Source organism: Alligator sinensis, unplaced genomic scaffold, assembly GCF_000455745.1.
Source record: "Alligator sinensis unplaced genomic scaffold, ASM45574v1 scaffold860_1, whole genome shotgun sequence".
NCBI lineage: Eukaryota > Metazoa > Chordata > Crocodylia > Alligatoridae > Alligator > Alligator sinensis.
In genome coordinates this window covers 468429-475337 of record NW_005841923.1, presented here as the reverse complement: position 1 = coordinate 475337, position 6909 = coordinate 468429, and the positions used below count along the sequence as shown (strand labels likewise).

Here is a 6909-nt window from a genome sequence, read left to right as displayed (position 1 = left end):
GGAGTGATGACTCACACCCTGGGCTCTTCCTTGCCACTCTGCTAGCTGTGCTTTGCCACCACAGAAACCACCACCTGGCCCAGGTCAGTCTTGACCCTGCATGCCCCCCCATGATGTGCATATGTGCAACTGTGTGGTCAGGCTCACTGCCGTGTCTGAAGCCCCTGACCCCATGCTGATGTCACACCGACCCCAGCAGGGATGCTGATGGCATGAATGTGGATGCCCTGCCAGCCCTGATGGAGAGCAGGGACCTCCACTTGGGCGAGGCGGTAGTCCCACCCCTCCTCACTGGAGACCCCACCTACCCACTCTTCCCCAGACTCATGTGTCCCTACACTGGCCAGCTGGATCCCCACCAGGCACGTTTAACAAGTGCCTGGGCTGGACCTGCGCACTGATGGAGTGTGCCTTCAGCTGCCTGAAGAGATGCTGGCACACTCTCACTACTTGCCCCAAGGTCACAGAGGCCAACATCCCCTGGGTAACTGTCACTGCTTAGGTGATGCATAATATCTGTGAGGCTCAGGGAGAGCTCTTTCACAAGGCATGGGTGGAGGATGTGCAGCAGGCAGAGGACACCTGGCACCAGGCGCGCCAGCTGTGGCAGCAGCAACAGCAATGCCCACCCCCCCAACAGGGCCTCAGGTGAGCCTCACATCTGGCAGTAAGGGCCAGGGCACCAGAGATGAGAGGTGCTGGCAGACCAGCTCCTCCTGCACCCCGCCCCTATAGGCCACCAGGCCGGCCGGCCACAGACCCCAGCCCCACTATGCACCCCCAGCCCCATGCTCACTGCGGGCAGTTTTCCACAAAGCACTTTATTTCACTCCAGAAACACAGACCCTATCCCAGCTTCTCCCCTGAACAACAGACCCCATCCCACCCTCCCTCCCAAACAACAGAGCCCCACCACCAACCACCCCAATCACCACTAATAAAGCACCCTCTTTCCTGTGCACACTATGTACAGTGTGTATTGTGTGTCCTCCTAGGGTGGGGGACAGGGGTGGAGTTGCCTATGGGGTGGAGCCCCACCCAGGGACAGGTGCCGAGCACCCTAGCCTTGACTGCACCACCACAGGTGTACACACTGCAGCAAGGCTGGTGAGCGGGGGGACCACCTGGGGGTGAGGGCAGTTGCTGCTCTGCCTGCATGACTGGCTCCCCCTCCTACAGCCTGGGGTCAGGGCCAGGGCCAGCAGGGGTTGCAAGCAGTGCTGGCCACACTGCAGACAGCTCCTGCTCATGGGCTGCATGGAGCTGGGGTCAGTGGAAGAGGTAGCCCAGGCCAGGGAGCCAGCTGATGGGGGACCCAGAACATGTGCTGAGGCAGGAGGACCTGGGTGCAGGAGATGCTGCTGCACCTCTGCCTAAGTGCACTGGGAAGCTTGCAGCTGGGCAGCAAGTGGCTGTCAGGGGGCAGGTGGGGATAAGGCCAGGGGCTGGGCAGCAGGTGGGTTGAAGGAGACCAGGGCCAGGATGGTGTCCAGTACCTGGCAGTCCTCCTTCATGGCCTTCACTGCCTTGGCCACCACAGTGGCCTGCCACTCTGAGGCCTCCAACATCCTCCTGAAGAGGGTAATGTGCCTCTCCTCAAGAGCCAGGAGCCTGTCCCTGAATGTACAGTCCATCCAGGCCCTCTCCAGCTTGCATGCAGCCCTCTCCCACTCACACATGAGGTCTTCTGCATGCCAGGCCCACAAGTCTACCAGCTGCTCCTCCACCATGGTGACCAGCTGGTCCAGCAGCAGGGTCCAGTTCTGGGTCTGCCACTGCCAGAGCTGGCACATATGGAGGGCCCCAGCTGAAACTGGTGATGACCCTGATGGTGTATCCCTGCTGGAAGCTGGTGCTTCTCCTCCATGTACAGCTGAAGGACCTGCAGACCCAAGAAAAAGAGGCTTTTTGTGAGAGTTTGCAACATGCCTGAGGTAACCTTGCATGATACTAGGGGGCTGTAGCTACCTGGCCTCAGAACGGGACTTGTGCATACACAGGTGCCCACGGATCATGGTAAGTCAGCCAGACAGGCCCTGGCACAGGTGGCCTCTGGCCATGCCCCGATCCCTGCTCACACCACAGGGGCAGGTGAGCCACTTGGTGCTTGCCGCAGGCAGCCTGCCTTCCCCACCCCCTTCCCAGGCCAAGATAGGCCTGGCTCCTGGTAGCACCTGCTGCAGGTGCTCCAGGCCAACTCCCTACTTCTTCTTCACACCAAGCAGTCTCCTCTCCTCCTGCCACCAGGCCCACAGCACCAAGGCTCAGGGGGCAAAGGGGCTCCCGGCTGACTGAGGTAGCACTCCTGCCCCTCCCCTCCCTGAAGGGCTGGAGAAAGTCCAAGCCCTGTGTCTCTGGGGCTAGCTTGAGGGTGGCTCTCTGATGGTGGGGCTGACCAGGAGCAAATTTGCGCTACATGTGCGCTACTGTGCAGTAACTACGGCACAGTTAATTTGCTACCTGCATTTGCAGGCAGTAAATTAACTGCACAGTAGACTTATTGACTGTGCAGTAAGTGCGTGCACGTGTAGATGGTGATGCTTTGCCATGCAATCCATTCGTCTACTGCTCCATAAAGCAGACACACCCAAGTATAACCAAGATCAGAATCTGTCTCTAAGTCCATATGGTCGGTAAAGCAGACATATTGACCTGAAGCTTATGTAAATAAATAAATACTGTCACAAAGACTCCTCTCTCAGTGAAACAGACAAAAACACCTGACATCAAACAGACTTTAAAAAACACATCTCTTATGAAATCTCATGGGAGCAGTAGTTCTTACAGTCTTTCAGGGCATAATAAGCAAAACAAGGTAAGTTATCTTGACACAAATTCCTCAAGCAGCAGATCTTTTGGGGAATGAACAAAGTGCTCTGTGGAGCTAGGTTGGCTCATCATGAGTCAGTACTGTGTATATCCTTGAAAAGTACAGATGGGGTTAGAGAAGTTTTAAAAAATATATTTTCTTTCTTTTTGCTCTACCTAAAGAAAAAAGTAATTAGTATGATTTTAGGACACAGGATAAATAATTTTAGTTACATCTTCCCAAGGGTTTCTAGCCTAACCCATTAATTTACACAAAGTTTATTATTTGCTATAGCTTTGTTGTTGTGGTGGTAAAACAAATGGGAGGAAAAATTCTACATCTGTCTAAAACCTCACTTTAATGACAAACCCCTAATGAATCATTTTGTCTATAAAATTGAAATACATGCAGGATTAAGATACACTTGTATTCCAGCAATATATATGTACTAAAGATATATGAATATCAAAACACATTTCTTTCATTCTTTTTGAGTATCTCGGGTCATCTTCTGACACCCCTGGAGTCACATGACTAAACCAGAACAATACCCAATTGGCCAGTCTGCCAGGACAAATCAGTCTGTATTGCAAATGGGAAACAAGACTTCTTTATTTTTGGAGTTCTGATTTCTCATTAAATAGTAAGTTACTTTTGACAGATGTGCTGTAGTTGTATTCATTTTTAATCTCCGCCATATGGAGGCATAGTGTAATGATATTTCAGACATTCTACCAATCCAGTATTATTAAATGAGAGGAATCATTAGAGAGCACTAAACTATAGTGAAATAGAGTTTTGTTTAAAAAAAAGATTCTTTCATAGAGGAGAAAAACAAAAAAGCTTCAAACATGCTGTGCACACCTATAATATCTTGTGAGTGCAAGGGAGTGCTGGAGTAAGACATAGCATGCTAACTCCATCCTATGCCCTGAAATTATATAATGTAACTTCCTTTCGTGCGGTACTGGGTGTTTGACATCTCAACACATTTTTTTTTTTATGAAGCTCCAGCTCCTAAAATCAGATGATTTAGTGTGAATCCCAGTTTCTTTTTTAAAATGCAGAAGAAAGGGCAGGGAGGCGGGAGCGGGAGAGGGAGAAGATTAGCCCTAAAAGCTCAATGACCAGGAAGTAAATTAAAAGACACCCAAAACATCATGATTTTATAACAATCTCATGATCTGGGGGGACCTGGCTCCCAGTTTTCCAATATTTGCAACTGGCAACATGAGAGTTACCTAGTTTTCCAAAAAGAAATCTGGAATAATGAGAAGGATGCATGCAATATAGGATATTGGCAGACTGGCCAACTGTGCTAGTGTATGTCAGGATACCTGGAAGAGTGCTAACAATACTAAATCCAAAATTTCTTCTGTTAGCTTGCTATATTCAAAGGGCTGGTTTTCTCTGTTGTTTTTTAAACAAAACAGCTGTCTACCAAACATCTGTTTCCAAAAAATTAGCAGATTGTGCAACGATAGATCTGCAAAATTTCTTTCAATTTAAAAAAGAGATAGTGGCCTAGATTCATTTAAGAGATAAATGGAAAACTTTTTTTTTAAATCTCTTTTAAAAATGTAACCCTCCAAATTATCGATTTATGAATTTTAACAACTGTTAGTCAGGGCAGATCCAGAGGGGGTACAGTGACAAAGCCGTAGCCCTCCTTTTGGATTGAACTGCATTGTGGGAGCCTCCGGTGTTACGTCTCAGCTCTGTGTTCTTGGGCAACCGGGGCACAGGATGCAGTCTGTCTGACTCACAAAGGACTCACCCCCTCCCTCCCCTCCTCTACCTAAATGAAACTGATTAAGATGCAGTGAGAGACGCACCTAAGACCCTCACCAGATAAGGGTGACAAGAGTGAATCAACTGCCCTAGGTCTCATTTACATGAGAGATGGAGAACAGAAAGCCTGAAGCAGAGACTGCAGTGAATTCTGGGACCAGAGAAGCAGGAGAGCACTGCATGATGGGGAATCTGTGCTTCAAATGTTAATCAACCCATGTTCACACACACCCACCTCAGCATTTATCAGACCAGTTCTAATCTGGATTTACTAAGGACTTTTCCCCCCCAGACCACACGCACACAGCTCTAAGTTTAATAGGCATCTCAGGCCATACATTCCCCGGTCCCACTATGGGAGGCCTATTTAAACTTGATTGACTAAAACTCGGTTGCCGGGTTAGGGAATGCTGAGGCAAGAGACCGAGTCAGAGGGGGTATGGGCAACATTTGAACAATGGTTAAGGGTTCATCACAGCATCCAGCCTGCTGGAGCCCTAATCCCAGGTGTTGTCATATCTTTCCCGAGACGACTGGTGGGAGTCCTCTCCACAAAAGGTTATGAGCACCCCAATAATTGTCTTAAGTCTGTTAAAAGACTATAGTAAGATCTGGAAAAGTCATGCTAAGCTGAGGCTTGTGCACAACAAGTAAAAATCCAAAATCCTGATGCTGCAAGCTATCTATTGTTCCTGAAGAAACCATGAGATATCCCATCAGTATATCTGCCACCCATAGGAATTTCAAGCTGGCTCCCAAGTATTTGGGTTACTCCCTAATCTTAAGTGTTTCCTGATTATCAATCAGTTTCCTGAGATGGTCCAAACCAGATAACCCCTTGTCAATAGAAAAGACAATGATTTACACTACTGAGGGTGCTACGGAGCAGCTGAACTGAGGGTATAAAAATCTGTAAGTGTGTGTGCTGCTAGAAGAGGAAGAGGAAAAGGAAGGAAAAGAAGTATAAGCAGGAGGAAAGAAGGAGAAGAAGAAAACCCCTGTGCTGACACCATCCCCTGTCGTTCTTGGGATGCTGGAAGAACAGATCATCTCTCTCTTCAAGGATTGTGCTACAGACTGTGCCTGTCAGCTTTGCAGCCTGAGTACCGTGGACTAGGTGAGATCCCAGCGTTCTCTGTCTTCTTTCTAGGCATAAACTTCTGAACCTGAACTGTATCAGTTAAGCTTGAGCTAAGTTTCCCCAAATACTTAGTGAAACCAGGGTAGTATTGTCATTGTTGGTGTTTGTTTTTCTTTTGCATGTCTATTACTACTAGTACTATTATATATTTCATATGCTTAGCAATAAATAACTTTTATAGTCAAACTGGTAGTAATTGGGTATATTTTTCCTTCTCTGCTTCTCTTTCCTCCTGCGCTCTGCAGCAACGCTTCTTTTACCTATGCTAAAGATCCCTGTGAAGCCCAAATTATTGTGGGGTCTGCTCATCAAGAGGCCAAAGATTGGGACGTGCTGAGTTTGAAACACATAAGGGGATCAGCTTGTACAGGCTGATTGACCCAGTTTGACTCAGACGTGCCCTTATGAACTGAATGCTGGCCCATGAGGGTGTCAGCTGGACACCCAGCCGGATTCAGCGGGCTTCTGTTTACCTGTGTGCTTGTGTCTGACTGCAGTTTATTGTTGCTCTGATGAACTGATTCTTGGCATATGAGGGTGTCAGCCTGTCCATGCTGATCAGCCCGGCCAGGTCAGACGTGTCACGTTAATTTGTGTGTGTTTGTGTGTGTGACTGATTTGGTGACTGGAAGAACCCAGTCCCATTGAGATTGAGTCCTGCAAGATAGCTCCACTGGGGGTGAGGGCTTGCAGAAGGGAGAAATACAGCTCCGTATAGTAACACAAGCAGCACATTGACAGAATCACCAAGACCCTAGAAACTATCCCTAATAAATGAGCACACCCCAAAATAATGGGCAAATTTGGTAACACCGGGGATTTTTTTAAATCCCCAAAGCAGATAAGAATCCTGCCTTCCTCTCCATGCTCAGAGGCATGTTCCCTTCCCTTGCCACCCTTTCCAACCTGCGCTATTGCTTTTTTCCCTGTTGTCCTGAGATGGGAGAAGTTTCAGAGCCACTCTTGCCCGCTCCATCCAAGCTGTGCAGAACCCGGGCTTAGCTGGGGGCAACACCAGTCATGGTAGCAGCAGGAGGGTGAGTTTCCCCATCCTGATGGGATCCCTTCAGAGCAGGCATGGTGAAGAGGAATCTCTGCACCCACTGCTGCTGTCCTGAGCTGAGCCCAGCCCCTGTACAGATGGATAGAGTGGGCAGAAATGGCTCCG

At 48.7% G+C, this 6909-nt stretch overlaps 1 pseudogene; it reads right to left on the bottom strand.

Moving 5' to 3' along the window:
- The window catches only part of LOC112549512, a 3392-nt pseudogene extending 1699 nt beyond the window's left edge, over positions 1–1693 (bottom strand).
- Between the last annotated feature and the right edge of the window lie 5216 nt (positions 1694–6909).